The sequence below is a fragment of the Lepidothrix coronata genome, unplaced genomic scaffold, assembly GCF_001604755.1.
Source record: "Lepidothrix coronata isolate B3197 unplaced genomic scaffold, Lepidothrix_coronata-1.0 Scaffold156, whole genome shotgun sequence".
Taxonomy (NCBI): Eukaryota; Metazoa; Chordata; class Aves; order Passeriformes; family Pipridae; genus Lepidothrix; species Lepidothrix coronata.
The window spans coordinates 1,499,620-1,520,874 of record NW_016690336.1 but is presented as its reverse complement, the minus strand read 5'-3'; the positions used below and the strand labels follow the sequence as shown (position 1 = coordinate 1,520,874).

Genomic DNA, 21,255 nt, shown 5'->3' with positions numbered 1-21,255 from the left:
TGTCAAGAAGACACTAATGACCAACCAAGCAGGTGTTCTGCTTTTCATTCCTGCATTTCTGGGTGTAGGTTTGATCTGCAGCAGGCAGCAGCCAGACGGGACCAGCCTAAGGGTTACCTTGGTTTTGAAAAACAATCCTGCCAGAGCTGGGCATGCCCAGATATTGCCGACGTAGGAGGAGGAAAACAAGTTATGCCATCATTTTTTTCCAGCTAAAGTTAAAGGGGGGAAAAAAAAAGGCTACTGACAATTTAATATGCACTTTTATTTCTGAATTCCCTTATCAACTGCACATGACAGAGCATTCTTCACCCTTTAATAAGTATGGGTTGAAGTCGAGCCTGACTGGAAGCTGATGACGGATTGAGAATGGGAGTCCATGTCATTACACAGCAGATTGGGACGGGAGATAAAAGGCATTATTAGTGGATATTGCAACAGAAAACATGCAACCATCACCTCATTCTGGGACCTTCTGCAGCAGACCACTCTCCTTCATTCCTTCTGGATGCCTCCAACTGCAATGTGACCCAGGTACGTGCAACAGAAAGGAAAAAGTTACCTGCAGCTCCCCCCCATCAGTGCCTCAGTGGGACCACGTAGGGAAAACAAGGACACAGAGCTTGTCCCAGTAATCTGGATGCTGAGATGTGAGCTACCCTTTGGAAAAAATATGATTTTTCCCTGCTGACCATGCTTTTAGGTCAGGTGGGGATAACTATAAAAACTCTTCTGTATTCAGCTGATATCCTTTAGATCATCCAAAATAAATTGGTGGTTCAAGAGTTTGTCTAAACCAAAATGGACCAAACGCCCTGAAATCTTTTCCCATCATCCAAAATAAAAGCGATTTAGGAGTTTTCTTATTAAGTAAGATTTTCCAGGGGAAAGTCAACAGGCTCTAAATTCACAATACAGTGGAACACAATACAAGTGACTCCCTCTTAACCCTTGCTGACCACAAACACAGATGTCAAGACAGAAAGCGGCAGAGAATCCTCTAAACATCTCATGTAAATGAACCACAAGGTACTTTGCACAGCTGGTAAATGAGCTGCTCTGTGCTAAGCACACTTAGCAGAGTTTACATTTCCTTAAGACACTTGAAGATTAAGAGGCCTGCTCCTGTCTTTCCTGCCAACTACAGGCAGATGCTGGATAGCAAAACAAGGTGAAGGTACTTTTCAGATGAGATGAAGCAAGAAATAATTGAAAAGCTGTAGGCAGCTCACCCAAGATACAGGGCCAAAAGTTGGGTTTGGCTTGAGCTTTGTGCTAAAACCCTCCATCCATCCAAAGGGCATCCATCCCAAAGGCATCCAACAATCCAACATCTGGACACGACACAGTTCACACAGTCACTCTCCCATTACCTTGAGCTAAAGATCCCCTTGGCAGATGGATCTTTTGCACCTTGTAGAACTTTCTCCTGAGAATATAACAGGTGGTGACAACTCATGAAATGTGCTCATATCCACACATCTTTAAATAAAAACAGTCATCTACAGAAGTCTGGCTTTGTTTTCGTTATGCCTTTGAAAAGAGTCAATCCACTCCAAAAGTTTAGAACTGGGTAACTGCAGTAATTTCATCTTCTCAGGGAAGAAAGGGAAAAGTATTTAATAATCAAATAGGTTCCTCCCCTCCATGTATAGAACTGGTCATACCATCTCCTGTGAAAGCTTTCTGATCGTGCCCACTGCACAGCTTCATGTACTGGAAACAAGCTTTAGGACCAGGAACTTGCTGCAAAGTCCAGGTGTCCCACACACACAGAAAGAGAGAAGCATATTCTTTGCTATAACACATTGGATTTATCAACAGGGACAAAGTGATCCTGCACGTTTTATCAAAAGTCCCCTCTGAGAAGGATTTAACCACTAGAAAAACTGTGCTTTTTAAAAGTGAAGCTGCCTGGCCAACACGGGCAAAGTCTGAAAGTGCTGCAACTCTTTGCTCTGGGACTCAAATATTACTGTAAATTTTGCAGACATACAGAGCCCCTGCCTCGGGAAGTTGCTGGAACTGAAGTGAGGGGGACACGGCCCCGTATTTACACCACTGCCCCACTGTGCATCTTCTTGTGCCCATTTGTCACCGAGCACATCTTCCCCTCCCTGCTCCAAAGCAGATTAAGCTTAATAAACTTATGTAGTTGTGAAGTGTACTGCCTATTATCCAATTAGACAGCTAACGAGATCTGAGTAGCAGCACGTAGGCACCGATAACTGCCGGCTGATACCTGGTATGGATTAGACACGTTCCTTATTTTTCCAGCCCTTAAAGAGAAAAGGGTTGGGATTGGTTCAAAGGCTGCTCTGAAGACTGGATTCAGGTAATTGTTTAATTTTGTTTGGGACCCATGAGCACATCACGTTTGTTTCCTCTTGATCTCCTGGAGCTGTCACATCGCAACCGTCCTGTTACGAAACTCCTGATAAATCTGCTGTGACTTGCTCACCTAAACTTCCAGTATGGACAGGGGCAGATCCCATCACCTTTATGGTCCCTTCCAGCTTCAGAAATCTATGGAGCAACAAAGAAAAACGTCCAGAAGTGATAAGGACATTCAGAAATGCTTCTTTATTAGCTCTGATGCCGTTTCACGTGATATTCCCGTAAGGAAACGTGAATCGGATGCAATCACCATAAAACGGCTGCATGACAACATCGTTCTCGGAGCGTAATTATCAAGGGTTTGTTATCTAACTGGGAGAGCACTGGGAAGCGGGTCCAGCCAGGCACAAGGGCTGTGCAATATTTTCATTACCAGTCCGGATGACAGACTGGAATGTATGGCCACAAACCCAGCAGATGATTCAGCTGGGAGGGTTTGCAAGCACCGTGGTGCACAGATTTCAACTTCTAAATTATCTCGATGCGCTGGTCTAGTTATGACAAGAGGAAATACCTGAGCAAGAGAAGTCACAGGTACAAATGCAAAAATGGGGAGCAACTTCCTATTCAGCAAGACTCCAGAAAAGACTCTGAGAGGGTCAAGGTAAAATTGGGAGGTTCAACAGTGTCCCACAGCTGAATAAAGGCAAAGCTCAGGGTATGATCCACAGAAAGACTCAGCTATGCCTTGAAAAGTCCTGCCCTCGGGTGCTCACTGTGTGCAGCTGCTGTGCTTTTTGTGAAAGCAGACCTGAGAGAATCCTGTGGAGAACAACAAAATTAAAAAACACCAGGTATGAGATTAGCTGGGTCCATTTAAGCCAGACATGTTCCTGAGAACAGACTAGCTCAGGCAAGCAAGCAGGACACGGCCTGAGGGGAGTCTCCTCCATCCAAATCCAGCAGGAAAATTCAGAGTTTCACTCTCCTGAGTTTAACCCTCTGGCTTTAATCTTTGTTTAAAACCAAGGTAATGGCTATGAATGTGTATGGAAAGAACAAAAGACCAGGGGCTCATCAACATAGAAGAAGAGGCCAAAAACTACTTTTTAGAATCCCATGTGCTTTTACTTCTCACCCCCCTTCTCCCAGCTCACTCACCCCACTGAAAAGCTCCACATAGGTCAGTTTGAAGACAAATTTTTCACTGTTTTGAAGCAACTCCCTCATTAGCAGATCTTTTAAAGTGTGACCATCCTAGAGACACTTAACTTGTTCTCACAAATGGGGAGATATGGATTGGATGGGTGGAACACACAGCTTTAAACTGCCAGAGGGCAGGGGTCAGATTGGATATTGGGAAGAAATTCTTCTCTGTGAGGATGGTGAGGCCCTGGCACAGGTTGCCCAGAGAAGCTGTGGCTGCCTCATCCCTGCAAGTGTCCAAGGACAGACTGGAAGGGGCTTGGAACAACCTGGGCTAGTGGAAGGTGACCCTGCCCATGGCAGGGGGTTGCAACTGGATGGTCTTTTAAGGTCCCTTCCAACCCAAACCACTCTGTGATTCTGTGACTCTCTGGTTAAAATTTGGTTGGATCACTGAGCTTGAAAGGCAGGAGCCAGCAGACTGGAAAACATGATGGAAGAGAAGAGAATGAGGGAACGGGGTTTGTTAAACTTTGAGAAGAAATGGAAATTAGTGGGGGATTCAACTTACACCTTCCACTATCTAACTGGGGGGAGCTAGAGATGGAGCCAGACTCAAAACAGTAGAAACAAAAGGCAACAAAACAATGGGCATGACTGGCAGCAGGGGAAATTCTGATCAGACAAGAGGACAATATTCCTCACCACCAGAGCAGTAAGCATGGCATCAACCTGCCACACTTGACTGGAAAAGGCCCAAAACTTGATCAGAAATGTTCACAAAGAACCTACCTTTGATCCTGGCCCTGTCTGGAGCAGGAGGTCAGACAAGGGAGCTCCAGATGTCCTATTCCACCTCAGTTAATCTTCAGTTCTACGAAATCTTTATCAAGGAACACTGAACAAGGGAATTTGCCCAGTAGTCTACATCACTCTACACCTGTTCAGTGCTAACAAGTACTTTAGACTCAAAAGCTGTCAATAAAATACCTTCCATATGACTAAAGCTGCCAGTATCTGTAACTGAGGGAGAAAAAAAGAGTAAGGAATTAAACACTAAGAGCTTTCACTGCCACTGGAAACAGAACAAGAGAAACTGGAGACTCACATTATGCAAGTTGTGCAGAAGCTCTGGAGAAAACTGTGAGGAATTCAAAGAAGATACATAGTGATAGTTCAAACAATAAAATCCAGACTGCTCCTCCCTACCTGCTCTTCCCACTGCAATAAACAGGAGCTGATGCCAAGAGATGTTTCAGACCTGTCCAGACCAGCCTCCTTTTTGGTGAGAGCTTCCTCAGTTGTCTCAGGACAAAGGCTCCCTGTGTGCAGACACACCTTTCACACAAACTTCCTACTCTCTCCCACTGAAAGGTATAAGAGGTGTTAATAGATCCAGAGAAAATGCCTGGAACAATATACACAGACAAGTTTTTCCTTCTTTCCCCCCCCCAATAAAGTGAAGCAGTTTACCTTAGTAAATAATGTTTCTAGTGCTTATCTGCTGCGTTTTCTGTCACGTTTTATGTCTGAGTGCTCTCAGAATAATCTTCACATCCACGCTTTACCAGCTTTAGAAATGCATGAATAACCGAGTCCTTCATGGAAACAAAGATACAGGAGATACAAAATCAGATGCAGGGAGGGTAACCACTGCAGGGAGGGAGAAGAGAAGGTCACTCCTGAGCTCCAGCTGGGAGGTCAGAGCAGGAAAGCACAATGTCTGAGCTGCAATCCAGCTAATCGTGGGCAAAGCCTTGGTCCGAGCAGCTGCCGAGGACCTTCACCTTGCAACAGGGAGGAACTACTCTGGAACAGCCAGAAATCCATAACACATGCCTGTGGAAAAGCACTTGAGCAAGAAGAGCATGTGCCCTGTTTCTATAATGGGTAGAAAGAAGAAGCCATAAGGAAACCTTTCGTGACAAAACACTTTATGTGTGCTCTGTCCAAAAATAAAATGCATCCATCATACCCCAAGGTCCACATGAGAGTCACAAAATGGTGTTTGCTGGCTCACTACAGGCAGGTCCAGGCAAGTTTTGGGCCCTGAAGCTCAAGAAAGACACGACCCAGAGATTCCCAAAGGCTGCTCCAGAGGATGGAACAGCTCACTCTGTACAGTAACAAAAGGGCAAGAGGGCAGCAATCCCCAACTGCAGCACAAGAAATCAAAGTCAGAAACTAGGAAAATCTTGGTAATGGCAAGAACAATGCAGGACTTTCAAGGATCACCCCAGGAGGACGGGGAAAGTCCATCACTGGAGGCTTTTAACAACTGTGTTGATCAAACATCTGCTGGGAAAGTTTAGATAGATCTGACCCAGTCTTGGGGCAGAAGGTCAGATTAGACAACTTAAGGTCCCTTCCGGCCCTGCTGCTCTTTGCTTGTAACAGAAACATGACAGCAGAACATGTCAACAGCAGCTCCAGAGCACAGGAGCTTCCCTGATATTTGTGTCATACATTGGAGAAACTCTATAAGATCCCACGTGCAGCAGCTGCCCATTCCCACACGGTACCTGCTTCCTCCGTTCCTGGAGGAGTAATACAGAGACAACATAGAGCTGGACTCACAGAACAGGCATGGGAACAGGAGCTTCCCAACGAGAAAGCCCCTCTCCCACCCCACAGCATGGAGATAGTTATTAACAGGACCACATCCACACTTTTCCTCCCATTTGCCTCCTTCCCATCTCACTCTGCAGTCAGAGCAGTTCTCTCTTTTTTTTTGTTTGTTTGGTTGGTTTTTTTTACCTTAAGCCTTTCTTCTGTTCCTCCCTGGACTATTTTCATGTATAAGATCTTCAGCCCTGGATCCCATCCCAAGGGAATCCAGACATAAAAAGATAAGTGACACAGCACTTCACCCTAAAGCCCACGGTCACATTCAGCCCTTTGCCAAGTCCTCCTCAAAGCCCAAACAGAGACACCAGATGCCACTGGAACACTGGAGAGATGGTGTGAGCTCCCCACGACAAGAAAGGGACATTCAATTCAGTCTGCTTGGAGGACTCTCTGCTCCTGCAAGCATTTAATGAAGAGCACAAACTGTTCTGTGGGATCAGAACATCCAAACAGCAGAGAGTAAACTGCAACCTCCAAAGTACCAACCTTTACCTCAGCTTTAAAGCTTGGCCTATCAAAGGGGTTTTAGGGAATTTTTGCTTCCTCACGTGCCTCCCCAGTCTCCCCCCAACTCCTCCTGGCTTATTCTTGCAAATTCAAAGTCAATCTCCAAGCTCTCAGTCGCATCTGCCCATGGAAGAACACAACAAGGAAGATGACAGAAGTGGTCCCAGGGAAAAATACCCATATGTGTGTGTTTGGGAGCACATCCCAGATATAACCCCACATGTGTGTTTGTTTGGGAGCACATCCCAGATATAACCCCACATGTGTGTGTGTTTGGGAGCACATCCCAGATATAACCCCACATGTGTGTGTGTTTGGGAGCACATCCCAGATATAACCCCACACGTGTGTGTGTGTGTGTTTGGGAGCACATCCCAGCTATACCCACACATGTGTGTGTTTGTCAGCACACCCCAGCACATCTGAGGGCACAGTTATGCAATTCCAGAAACCTTAGATCCAAGTTTGCACTGTCCTTAAGGACAGCCCTGTCTGTGTGGTGCTGACAGCAGCAGTCATGGGACAGGCCAAGGATTGGATCCAACCGAAAAATAACCCCATAAAAATAAGTAATAATCCACTGCCAGGTGTGTGGGCTCCCTGACCAAGACCTGTCACCCACAGTCACACCAGGACATGCACAAGAATGGGGTGAACCCTTTTACTAGAAGTAGCGTTTTAAAATTGTGTAAGTCACCCGAGAGCCTGTGCCCTGCCAGGGCTGGAAAACAGTTATGCAAGAGAGGAAACGAGCAGCCGGAGACAGGACAGCTGAGAGAAAACATCTCTGTGCAGTTCCACTCCTGGAACCAGGGACTTGCACAACAATGCTCCCTCCAGCTTCCCAGGCTGTCCCAAAGGGTCTGTGAGCTTCAGGAGCTCAACCAAAGGATTACCGGACACGTCCTCCCCGCAGAGTCCTCTGGGATCACAGCGCTGTCAGATTCCAAAAAAGAAAATCCTGTTAGAAGAAGATTGGAGATCAAAGCAGGAGGTTACACCTACATCCTGGAACATGCATGCCCATGGGAGAGGAGAATTTTTAATTCAGCTTCAGACTAAGTGCCCATCCAACAGAAACGTCAGAAACTCTTGCATATTGCACCTGTATGAGGGCCTTGGGAGAAAATCCATTCCCCACCTGTCCCGAAAAATGAACTAAACTGAACTGACTCTTAGAAAAAGAACGAAACTCTTCCTTTCCTATGCAATTTCCAGCTTAAGGATAGGCCAGGACTAGCTGCTTCATTTAGCACAAGGCATTTTCTGGATATATCAGCTACAAGGGAGCTTGAGCAGGTACTTCACAAAGAAATGATCCAAACAAACATGCCTTTTTTTTTTTCTCTCCTCCTCAAAGTGTGCAAACATCATTATATCCTGTCCAATATTTCAGTCATGCCAAGCATGCCAGCAAAACCTACGCTGTTCCAGGCCACTCAGCTCAATCTAGAGGACACACTAAAGAAAAATCTGGCATTATGCAGAATAATGAATGAAGAAATGAATAACTAAGTATCCATTCTTCAAAAATTATCTACATCCACTTAGTTCTCTACTTCGTCAGCCAGGAAAACAAATATTTTCCTACTTCTGAAATGGTAGTTCCTGCCTTTGAACTCAGTAGGTACACACACACACACACACACACATACACATGAAGAAAAAGTGGAATTAAATGAACTTTTCAAACCATTATAAAGACTTTGCAGCCCTTTAAAGACCTATTGCATAAAAGAAATGCATGTGACCAAAGCAAAAAATTCCCCACAAGCTGAAATTGTCCGTGTTTACGTCATTGCAGCTCTCTGGGCTCCCCACAGCTGAGACTCTCCTCACTCACTGCAACCTCCATTCTGCCACTGATCTGCTCCGTGGCCTTCAGTTCTCCCTCTTGGAAGTGGGATAAACATGGTCTCAGAGCATGATGTGGAAAACCTCTCCGAAGAGGGAATATGCAACAACCAAAGCCCTGTGTAAATCGCTGCCCCCAGGCTGCAAAATGTGTTTCCCTCAGGCCCAGCAAGCTCCCAGCCACCATCATTTTGAGTTATCCCAGAGCAGTAACAATAGCTGCCTTGTTTAACCGATCCTTAAAGGATGGGCTGGTAGCAGAGACCTACCCGGGGACAGCTCAGGGATCAAACTCCAGCATGAGCAGCAAGGACGAGCTTTTTGACCCTTCTTGCATTACATTCCTGCTGATGAGCTCATCTCACTACCTTCAGAGCAACCCAGGCCTTTCCCGGTGCCAAATCGCTCCCTGCTGCACCTCTCACCTTCCCTCACATCTCAGCCTTGCAACGTCATGGCCCTGGCCCCAAAATGTCTCAAAACAAAAACTCCAGCCACCACAAAAAGAAAAAAAACACTAAAATTGCACTTAAAACCAAGGATATGATTAAAATTCACCAAATAACACCATTGGTTTAAAATCTACTGCATTTAAAGATTTCCCCAGGAAAAGGTCACCAGTATACAGAGCACATCCTCCAAAGCAAACGTCCCTGTCACAGTGCTGTCAGGTTCAGATGGCAAACATGTTGTTATAAAAACCCTGTGTGGTGTGTTATCCACAGCTCAGAGCTGCTGGTTCAATCACAGGATGGTTTGGGTTGGAAGGACCTTAAAGACCATCTTGTTCAAACCCTTTGCCACAGGCAGGGACACCTTCCACTAAATCAGGTTGCTCCAAGCCTCACCCAACGTGATTTTGAACACTTCCAGGGATGGGGCAGCCACAGCGTCTCTGGACAACCTGTGCCAGGGCCTCTCTACCCTCTGAGTAAAGAACTTCTTCCCAATATCCAATCTAAACGTTCCCTCTGTCAGTGTGAAGCCATTCACCCTTGTCCTGCTGCTCCAAGCCCTTGTCCAAATCCCTCTCCAGCTCTCTTGGAGTCCCTTAAGGCCCTGGGAGATGCTGGAAGGTGTCCCCAGAGGCTTTTCTTCTCCAGTCTGAACACCCCCAGCTCTCTCAGACACTCACCTACAGTCCAACCCCTAACCTGGGGTCCCTCAGGGTTCTGGCTCTAGTATCCAAAGCCTTTTTTTCCCATGCAAAAAATAAAGAACACATTGGTGATGCAATGGGCACCACATGTGGTCAGATGAAGGGAAGGACGGTGCCATGAACTCCCTAAGGAGCACACATCCTGTACAGCCATCCCACTGCAACACCGACTGACGGTCTCCTCTTTAATAAGTCAGTTGTACGTGGTCGAGTTTAACCTCACAGGCTTTATTACAGGTTGCAACGTCCTTTCACAAGGTACAGGGAGGAGCTGAACCTCACAGACTCCCCAAAATTATGTTTATAATTGTACACAGACACAAAAACAGGACCTCAAAATAAGGTTCTTGAAAACCCACTCTCCAGAACGGAGCCACACCCCCGTGGAAGAGCCGCACCACATCCCGGTGCTCTTCAGGTGCCACCCATGCACGTGGTGGTAACTGGAGCAGCCACCAAGTTTTATTTTCTGAGCAGTTCATATTCCCACCCGTGGTATTTCTGGAATCTTTTCTTAAAATACAAAGAAACCACTGAAATATTAGATTATAATATATATATATATATAAAGCAGAGATTTGAGACTAATTTCCATGGCGACTCCTATAAACTCCAGTGCACACACCCACGGGCCCTCCACGGGGAGCACAGCAAAGCCAACACATCCACAGAGCCGATGGGAACAGGACACAGCATCAAGGTGGCTGGAAATTTTCATGTGCCCTCAACAGCAAGACAACAAGGACGATAACATGGCCTGGAAAGACCACAGAGGTGGTTTTGAGGTGCCATTTGTTAAATCATTTGCTTCTCAGGAGTCTGTAATGGGATGAATTGGTTGCATTTGGGTTTTTTTTATGGCAGTGCTTCTATTCCCTATTCCCACGGTGGGTTACCATCCCCCTCCCATGTAACTGCTGTGCTACAGATTATGTTTTGCACCCAAGCAGAGCAAGACAGATCCTTAAGCCACATCCTTAAGCCAGAGGTTTAGACTCCCTCTTGAGCAGGGAGAGTTCAAATCCATTCTTCACCCACATCAGTTCCAAGAGGCAATCCTTATACCCCTTTAATTTATTATTTATCCCTCTGACATAACGTTTTAGCTCACCAACAGAGCTTAAAAAATCAGTTATTTAATTTCCATAGACTTGACTTCATTAACTTCTGGAGAGGACTAATGTTTGTGGCCACTGGGAGAAGGTATTTCTACATTTTTCCATTTTCTGGTCTGTTAATTACAATTACTGAGAGAGAAGGAGACAGCGGTGAGACTTGTGAAACACAGCAGGCTGTGCTTTAACATTTGTAAAAAGAACAGAGAAAATAATTTCTCTCTCTTTTTTGTATAACCCAATCACACAAAGTAAATCCACATACTTCAGAAGTCAGCATCACCATTCTCCTTGGGAACTCATTTGGGCCAGCAGGAATTTAGCTGGAGAACCTCAGATTTGATTAGAAGGGATTACTTTTCCGTGGGATGACAGGAGCAGAAAATACAAAGTGATATAAGTGGCACTGAGAGACAGGCAGATATAGTTTGGAGGCAGGCAGCAGGATGCAGGAATACTCCTCCAGCCTTCCGAGGCAGAGACAGGCAGGAATCCAACAGCATTTGAGGGATGGAAGACGGTGAAAAACCCAAACTGCACTACTTGGCAAAGGTGGAGGTCAGTAAAAGCACCATCACACCTCTTAGACCAAAGGATGCTGTGGGGAGCCCGTAAGCTGCTGAGTCCCCTGTTTGTGAGGAATGTTAACAATTTGACTGAGCTTTCCAAACTCCACCTCAACTCCTTCAACCCCACCGAGTCAAGTGAGATCCCTACATCCCATGTTTCAGAGACACCACAGCTGACTCATGACAGCACATTTTGGTGGGAGAGACACAACAGGAGAAAGCCCTTTCAGCGCAAACCAGAGAGGGACATCCAGGAGTGCTTTCAGCGGCAGCAGAGATGAGGACAAGGGATCCCTCATGGATCCCAGGACACGTGCAGTGTGTTTGTGGGCTTCCAGCCGCACACCCCAGCATTCCAGGGAAGCGTGGCACAAAGCTGTACAGCTCCAGAGCAGCTGCTCCATGCAGCCAAAGGATGGAGAAGGAAAAACAACCACAGCTAACAACATCAGCCAGCATTTTCAGGACTTAAAGCCCCAGAACTCTGCGCCTATTCCCATACATAGCTCAGCCAAAATACCAGCTGGATGCTCCTCCAAACCCAAAGATGCCCAGGTAAACATTTGAGCAACTACACAATGATTTGGATCCAGGCACTGAGTCAGACACAAGACCTTTGGATCTTTGCCAGCTCAGTAGTCATCCAAAACTGCTTCCTAGTCCAGCTACCCACTCCACAACAGCGGCACGGGGGAAAGGCAGCACTGGCTTTTTTTAGAGGCACAGCCAGCTGAAACCACGGAGCTTGCTACTCCCTACAAAACACAGTACATCTGTTCCACAGCAGTGCCATAAAAGATTAGTAAGTGCTGGGCTAACAGTCTGGAAAGGGAAAAGGACCTAGGAGAGCAAAATGTTATCACTAAGTCAATAAAACAACATCTGTAAAGGACTGAGAACATAACAGCGTTCTTGCACAACACAGAAATGCTCCTGGGCTGATTTCTTGTTCTCCACTAAACCTGTCTGGTAACTCTGGGAATAGGGCTGCGTCGTACAGGCTACGGGAAAAGTGGATCAACAGGGTGAGCAAAGGACAGAGCTCTGGGCTCGACTCTGTTTGTGCAGGATCGTGGAGTGGATGCACGTTAGCTGATACATATGGTTTCGCTTTTACATAAAGCTTGTGTTTACATCTGATATATCAGCACATACAGCTGGCCCCGGCACTGAGTTTGAGGCAGTGTCCATACACCACACACAGCACTTTTTGGGGTGATCAGAGCAAGGATGCAGCGGAGCAGTTCCGCGTCTCGGGGTGAGGATGTAAATTGCTGAAATGCTTTGTTTTGAGGGCAGGTTCGGTAACTGACAATTGGCTTTGTGCATTTCACCGCCGCGAGTTCAGGGCTAACCCCTCACCTATCACAGCGACCTCAAAGAGGAGCAATTCTGAAGAAGTCAATGGATTTGACTGAAAACGCCAGACCGGTGCGAACTGCCAAGCCCCCGGTATTGTAACAGCTTTGTGTAAACAAGAAACACCGAGCGAGCCTTCACAGCTCGTCATTTACATCCCGACCACGGTGACTTCCCCACTTAACCTTTCCTCTTCGTGTCATCGCCTGGAATGCCAAGGCGGGGAATGCGGAGGCGCGCATCGCGTGCGGGAGATACGCTGACATCAACACACAGAGGGGGGAAAAGAGATGCAAAGCACCCCAAAATCCCGACACAACCATGGGCTTTTCTGCCCTGAGTCGAAACAGCGATCCATTCTCCCACCCTCCCCAAAAACAGGGGCAGGGATGACACCGCACCTGCAGCCTCCTGCTCTGCACCTGAGCTGTGGTGTCGAGGGGCTGAGGAACGAGGGTTGGCACGTTCCTGGGGTGTTCTGGTGTGTGTGGGATGGGGCACAGGGAGTGACCCCTCAGGACGGTGTGTGGGATGGGGCACAGGGAGTGACCCCTCAGGACGGTGTGTGGGATGGGGCACAGGGAGTGACCCCTTAGGACACGGTGTGTGGGATGGGGCACAGGGAGTGACCCCTTAGGACACGGTGTGTGGGATGGGGCACAGGGAATGACCCCTCAGGATGGTGTGTGGGATGGGGCACAAGGAACGACCCCTCAGGGTGCTGTGTGGGATGGGGCGCAAGGAGTGTTCCCTCAGGGTTCAGTGTGGGACGGGGCACCGGGCTGGACCGTCAGGGTGGTGTGTGGGATGGGACACAGGGAACCACACACCTCGGGCAGGTGTGTGGGACAGGGCACGGGGAATGGACCTTGGAGCGGTTGGGGCAGGTGGGTGTGTGGGATGGGGCGCAGGGAACGGCCCCTGGAGTGGTGTGGGCAGGTGGGTGTCGGGGACGGGTCCCGGGTCCGCCCCCTCAGACAAAGCCCCCCGCTCTCTCCCTGGGCCCCCCGGGCGCCCCGCGCGGGGCCAGAGCCGGGCTGCCCCCGCCGAGGCGGCACCGGCCCTCCCGCCGCAGGTGCCGCTGAGGGGGCCGAGGGGACCCTCCGAGGGGACCAGGGGCCGTCGCCGCCGCCCCCCGCCCGGCTCGTACCTCTCTGTGCGGTGCCGGAGGGGACTGTCGGGGTCTGGGCGCCCGCCCGGCTCTCGCCTCGCTGCCCTCCCGCGGCTGAGCGGCTCCCGGCGCTGCTGAGCGGCGGCTGCGGGCACTGCGGGGCCAGAACCAGCGCCGGCCTGTTTTCCAGCCGCCTCCCCTGCGGCCCGCCCCGGCTCCGCCTCGAGCGGCCCCCGCCTCCTCCTCCGCCGCCGCTTCCCCCTCCTCCTCGGCCGCTTCCTCCTCCCCGCCCGCCAGCCTGGGCGGCTGGAACGCGAAACTTCAAGGTTAAGGACACCTATTCGATGAAACGAGCACGTTGAACCCGATTTTCTTCCTGAACACGAAGGGTCTTTTTCGCCCTTCGCGGTCTCCGCTGCGCTCCGAGGCTGCTGTGGTGTCCCCGCTCCGAGGCGTTCTGCAAACCACAGAACGGACCCGGCGTGGAAAAGCGCTTAATTCATGTGCAGGTTTTTTCCTACTCCTGTCCAGACAATGAAATTAATCTCATCGGAGCCCATCTCACAAACTACAGCCCAGCCCACGGGGGACCAGAAGACCACAGCCCAGCACAACCCTCTCCGAACGCCGTCGGGTTTTCTTATCTCCCGGCGTCCGTTTTCCCCTTCTGCCACTCGGTCCTATCAGTGTTTATGCAGTTGCTCGAGGCAGTGTGATATAGAGAAGAAAAATGCTATAGAAAATCAAAAATAGGCGTTGCTTTAAGCTTTTTTCAGCCCGAAGAGGGTTATGTCCCTCTTGCAGGGCCAGCAGCCTCAGAACAAGGGACGTCTCAGCCAAAGCCCATTGCAGAGATTCAGGGTTAATAAACCCCCTACCTCCTCCTTCAGGGGTAGGGTACAGCAGTGGGGGTCCCAGCACTACCCCACAGTGGCCCTCAGGCAGACCACTCAGCTGACATAATATATATAGTGTCTATATAGTATATATAGATATAAAATACATATAGTAAATATAGAGATACTATAATTCATATATATAGTGTGTATATATATATGCATATACAAACTCTCACTATATACTATATAGATACTATAATACATATACACATATAATGCATATTGTATACATAATGTGTATATATGTACACATAGGTACATATACTAAATATATATATAATAACACATCAAGTGTAAATATATATACACTATATGTATAATATATATTATATATATAATATGTGGTACATATTGGATGCACCATCCCTGGAAGTGTTCAAGACCAGGTTGAACAGGGCTCTGGTTGAACCTGGTCTAGTGGAAGATGACCCTGCCCATGGCAGGGAGTTGAAATTAAGATCCCTTCCACCCCAAACCATTCTGTGGTTCTAAATATGATTTATATACTCTTAAATAGAGGCACAGAGCCTCTGCCATGGAGATGTCTCCCAAAGGGAGGGGAAAGCCAAAATAATCCTAGTCCATTGTCACTAGCTGGGAGACAGCATTTAGAACCCTAAAGCAGAGGGAAGACGGCTCTGTTCATTCTGAGTTTGGTGCCTTTGGTGCAGCTACAGGGCAGAAGTCTCCTCTCCAAGCAGCAGCCCTGTAAACAGCATGTTTTATTAAGTTTCATCTTCTTTAAAAAAAAAAATAAAATTGTGACCAGAATCGAGCAATGTGTAACACACGGGATGAGGATCCATCACAGAGCTGGAACACACAGACATCCTGCAGCCTTCCCATTAAACGCCGGCTGAAATTGCTCTTGGATGCCTGGAGAGAAAGTCTGGAGGAAAGAGTGCACCTTGGATAGAAATCAGTCATGTCTGCAAACTGCCTTGAAGCATTTTAAGGCTTTATAAAACACGGCCAGCTGCCTGCCGGAGGTTTTGCACCTGCACAGCTGGGCTGAGGTTGCTGAGCCAGCCGAAACACCTGAAGAAAACAGCAAGAATAACATGGATTTGGGTTTCCCAGCTTCCCTCAGATGTTAAATAACTGTGCAAACTTTTCCATTTCATACATATTTTGCTTGAAGGCCATTTTCTTCCAGGCCTTGCGCTTCCCTGACTGTCCTTTGCTGCTGTCACTGCTGGAACCGATACCTGCAAAGCCCCTCAAAGCCACTGTGGTGTTTGACAGTCAGTGTAGGACAAGAGACAATATAAGAGGGATACACTGCTATTAGAGAGCATCCAAAGGGGTGGCATGAAGATGGCAAAGTGTTTTGAGGGGAAGCCACACGAGGAGGGGCTGAGATAATTTGGCTTGTTCAGCGTGGAGGAGACTAAGGTCAGACCTCATCAGGGTATGCAGCTTCCTCACGAGGGGCAGCAGAGGGGCAGCACTGATCTCAGCTCTGTGTGACCAGTGACAGGACCCAAGGTAATGGCTGGAACCTCAGGGGAGGTTTAGGTTGAATATTAGGAAAAGGTTCTTCCCCCAGAGGGGGCCAGGCACTGGAACAGGCTCACCAAGGCAGTGGTCACGGCCCTAAACCTGCCAGAGTTCAAGGAGCATTTGGACAATGCTTTCAGGCAAACGGTGGGATTCTTGGGGTGTCCTGTGCAGGCTCAGGAGTTGGACTTAATGATCCTCGTGGAGGTCCCTTCCAACTCCCTTCTGTGATTCTATAACATCTCATGGCCACACCCTGTGTTTGAAAGGTGGTTTCTGAGACTGCTCTGCCCTCTCACACATGCCCCACAGCCTCAGCACTGGGTGTCCACTGAGCCTACAGATGGAAGCAGAGCTTTGCAAATTAAAGGACTTCAGGGAAATGAGCCATATCCCTCTTTTAACCAGCTATATCTGCAAAGAGAGGAATTGGCAACAAGGTTGGTTACCTTGGCTGGAAAGAGCAGCCTTTCCCACCAGACCGGACACAGTCCGAGATGATGAGGAAATGGGATCAGTTTGATGGTCCAGCTTGGAGATACCTGTCTGGAGGGAACAGTGGGGAAGCCAGGATTTCCTGCCGGAATCCTCAGCATCTCACAGAGCAATACCTGCCCCCAGGGCTGCCTCTAGTCCAGGCCGTGTTTGTTTGTAGACAAAGAGGAGCCCCAAAGAACAGACTGGTGCTCCCTGTTCCCACACAGAAGCTGACCCATGAGGGATGCTAGTCATCCAGCAGCTGGGAGAGCTGGTGAGCCAATTCCTACTGAATGGCACTTCTATTTCCTCCATAGCAAATAAACAACCGTGCTGCAGGGCTGCACCAGCTCTGAGCTCTCTTGGCTGCAATTTGAAGGATTTCAACTATATCTAGAAAGCTCTGAGTAGCTGGGGTCCCCTGGGCTCTACCCTCTTTCTCCAGTTTAAATTTGGCAACAGAGCCCAGCCAGCCCAAAGCCCCAGGCATGCTCATGAGGCATTTTGAGGGTACACAGAAATGCAATAACCTGGGGGAAAATAAAGCTAAAATGAATTGCAAGCCTGTGTTTAATACAGTGTTTGATGCATTAAGGAAGAGGAAATGACAGATATGGCTGAGGTTGGTGTCATGTTCAGCCAGTAGTTCCAAAGAAATTTGATGAAATCCTAAAATCAGCATTTTTTGTGCTGATTTTACTTACTCTTACTTGTCTTCTGTGAATAGACCACGTGGAAAATAAAGCATCTTTCCTGGGAAGCACACATGAAGGACAGGTTTATGAGTGAAATATAAAGTGAATGATAAATGTCCAGAGAGAGTAATCCAAAAACTAGGGAGGAGAAAGACCTCTTTGTGCAACATACCTGAAAAGATAGCCAAGACCTGCAATCCCGAGACGTAATCAAAATGCAGAAAGAAAAGTGTATTATTGCCTGGAAGATCTCTTTCTGAGAGGGTTTTTTGCGCCATGGAGAGATCTCTCAGGAATGGACAGAAATAGCTCAGGTCTCATGTCCTTCAACACACACATTCAGGTGGGGAAGGGAGTCCAGCAAACAAATCAGGAGAGCACAAGGTGGGCACAATTGGAGTGAAAGGGTACCTGGACACTCTGTGAAACTGTACTTCTGGGTTTGGGGCTGTTTGAAGCCTGGCCAAGGAGGTTTATTGGATGGATTGATTATTTTCTTTCCCTGACAAGCAAAATAATGATTTAGAGCCATTAAGAGATTGTTCTCTAGATTCCTATTGACCAACATAATGCCCCATTCCTAGAACTGTCAAGCAAGATGAGGAACAAGCCTGGTATAAGCTGTTTTTTAGGAAAAAAGATCCAGCTACCTAGAAAAGAAAAAACAGGCAGCATGCAGTACCCCTCCATGCTCCAAAACATTCCTGGCTTTTGGAGTAAAAAGGCTTTACCTCTTACCATTCTCACTCAGCGTTTTTCATCCTCAGATTTAAAAATATTGGTAAAAATGCTGTTATCAACCTGAAGCCAGGAATCTCTCAGTGCAAAGACACCTGATATAAGCCTGGGGTTGTGTTGTGCTTTACAGGTTGCCCACTCCTGCCAAGATTCATTGTGTGCATTGAGAGCATGTCTGCAGTGAAAAGGCCTCTGGCACATGCTCAAATCTTGGAGGGATCCACCCCACACTAAAATCTAGCAGGACCCTTGTCAAGTTAAAATATAACTCTCAAAGGCAAACAGAAAATAGGTAGCTTAGAACAGGGCTTTCTGATTTTCTAAGCCAGGATTCTTTATCATAAGGGTAGCTGGGTGCTGATTTGGGCTCCTGCTCTGGGCTGGGTGACACACAATGACAAAGCCACTTGTGTTTCCCCAAGCAGGACACCAAGAACCGTCTGAAAATACCTGTGTTAAATAACTACAACAACTCCAGACAGCCCAGCTGAGTTTTCCATCCTCTACACTGTTTGTTTACTAGAGAAAGACTAATCCCTGTTACCCGCAAAGCAGGCAAAGTAAACTGGCCGTGGAGGGCCCAGATATAATGCTTTATTATCTTTTCATCCATCCATAATACAGAATTTCCATGATTCATTCACCCACTTGAGGAACACTTGAACAGTCAAACAAAAACATACATTCCCAGGAGAAAAACCAAAACCACGTCCGGCGCAGGAGAAACATTCTGACATAAATACAAAATCCCGCTAGAAATTCTATCTGAAGCAAGACTGTGGATCACAAACACAACAGGGAAGGGCAAAGATCAAACAGTATCGCTTCTTGTGAGTGTATTTCCCCTTTTCCTCACAATCCCCTGACAATAACTCAATGAAAGGTTTTACCAAGACTACAAAGGGAACCTGAAAGCCCAGGAGCTTCCCTTTGAAAGTATATTCAGGCTACAGGCAGTTTCAAAAGTCACTTCAGAGAGTCTGCCCTTTGCTAAAAAAGCCTTTGTGACCTTCCAGTCATCCCAGTGTAGCTGCTGCAATTCGTGGGAATGAGTAATAATGACATTTGCTATTCAGTCATCATTTGACAAGCTGTCCAAGGGACAGGGAGCTCTATCATAAATATTTCCCTGTGATGATAAACAGTCTAGACACAGAACAACGATCCAGTCCACCTTTGTGATTAGAAATAAAACCAGCCCAGGTGAGGAGGAGAAATTACCCCTTTCAGGTTTGTTCTTCCATATTCCCTTCTAGGAAGGTGATTTCCAGAATGATAAAGCTCAAATGGTAATTTCTTCTGATATCCTGGGAGCTACAGGCTTTAAGGCTTTCCTACATGGATTCCTGGAAAGGACATAGCTGCTGAGAAAAGCATCCAATCAACAAAATTGGGAAAAAAAATACCTTTGTATGAAAGATCCATAACAATCCTCAATAAATCGTTGTAGCAAACACACCCCCCGAATGCCTGAAATTTGCTGCTTGTATTTATGGCTTGTATCTGCAAAGTCCCAAATACTTATTCTTACCACAACTTCCTCTCTGCTAAATTTACAACTCCCCCATGATTACATTTCTGTGAGTTCTCGTATCTATAGTACCCTTTTGGTTTCATTTGGACTAGGAAAATTGGAAATACTTTCCCTGGAGACCAGGTGGAAAGCAGGATCAAAGGCGGCACTATCTCACACACACGCCTGTGTGCTGGCCAGGGGCTGTGCTGTCCCACAGCCAGGATATCTCCCAGTGCCTCCCTGTAAACAGCATTGGAATCATTCAGCAAGGAGCTTGGATAACTGCTGTATCTTCCCATGGGCTGTGCAAGTGCTGCAGGACTCTCTGGGATGCATGGTGGGAACAATCTGAGCTGGTACAGCCAAGGCTGTTGTCTGACTGTACTGGAAAGAGAAAGTGCACAGGAGACAACTCCTTCCCAGACCTTTGGCCTCAGCATCATCAGGTGAGCAGGGCTATTGGTGCAGAGATCCTGGTGTCAGCATTTCAGGCTTTTCCTACGCTCCCTCTTCCCTTGTGCCTTGCTGTGTTGCTCAAAAATCCTGGAGAAAGTCATCTCCGGGGAACACCAGGAAGGATGGCAGTACCCCAGCCACCTTCCAAAGAAGATGCCTTGGAAAAAGGGGGAAAAAAAAAAAAGAGAGAGAGAAACTGAAAAATTGGGCTGGAAAGGAACAGAACAATCACAGAATGGTTTGGGTTGGAAGGGACCTTAAAGATCATCCAGTTCCAACTCCCTGCCATGAGCAGGGACACCTCCCACTAGCCCAGCTTACTCCAGGCCTTGTCCGACCTGGCCTTGGACACTTCTAGGGATCCAGGGACAGCCACAGCTTCTGTGGGCAACCTGTGCCAGGGCCTGACCACCCTCACAGCCAAGAATTTCTTACTGATATCCCATCTAACCCTGCCCTCTGGCAGTGGGAAGCCATTCCCTCTTGTCCAAAGTCCCTTTCCAGCTCTCTTGGAGCCCTTTAGGCACTGGAAGGAGCTCTAAGTTCTCCTTGGAGTCTTCTCCAGGCTGAACAACCCCAGCTCTCTCAACCTTTCATCACAGGAGAGGTGCTCCAGCCCTCGATGCCCTCATGTTCCTGTATTGGGTGAAGCAGTGAACAGCTGAATTCTTGGCAGTTTATCACTATTTTGTACACCTCCAGCACATCCTTCACAAGTTATTCCCAGGAGATCCAGACCTATCTCACCTGACCTGCCTTCCTAGGAAAACAGTTATGAACCTTTCCCCCCCAGTTTGTCACCAATTCGTCACAGTTCACATGAAACCCCAACCACTTGAATTATTCCAAACACAAAGAATTCAGGAAACGAATATTTGGCAGGTACAAAGGAAGAGGGCTGAATGAGGAAATCTGGGAGGAGGCTTTGCTGATGACAGCAGCTCAGCTCCTGCCTTGTCTCCCAGCAGGCAGCAGAGGAAAACGCAAGGAATGGCAGTGAGAACAGTGGGAAAATGCAAACTAGTCCTACGAGTCTTTTGGATCTCTAGCACTGGCCAGGTGACAGCGGTGTTAAAAACAATATATCTCTCTTCCGGGCAATGTGTTGCTAGTTTGGATGTTTCCCCTTAAAGGCCGAGGGGTGATACCTACAAAAGCCAGGGAATAATCCTGAGAAGCTCCACTGTTT

General features: G+C 47.6%; 1 long non-coding RNA gene across 1 annotated transcript; it reads right to left on the bottom strand.

Annotated features, from left to right (window-relative positions):
• Positions 1 to 2,093: 2,093 nt before the first annotated feature.
• On the bottom strand, positions 2,094 to 5,069 carry LOC108504271. Its single transcript, XR_001877053.1, has 3 exons — positions 4,693 to 5,069; positions 4,276 to 4,506; positions 2,094 to 3,159 (listed from the first exon to the last, which is right to left on the bottom strand). It is a non-coding gene; the product is annotated as an uncharacterized LOC108504271 (long non-coding RNA).
• Between the last annotated feature and the right edge of the window lie 16,186 nt (positions 5,070 to 21,255).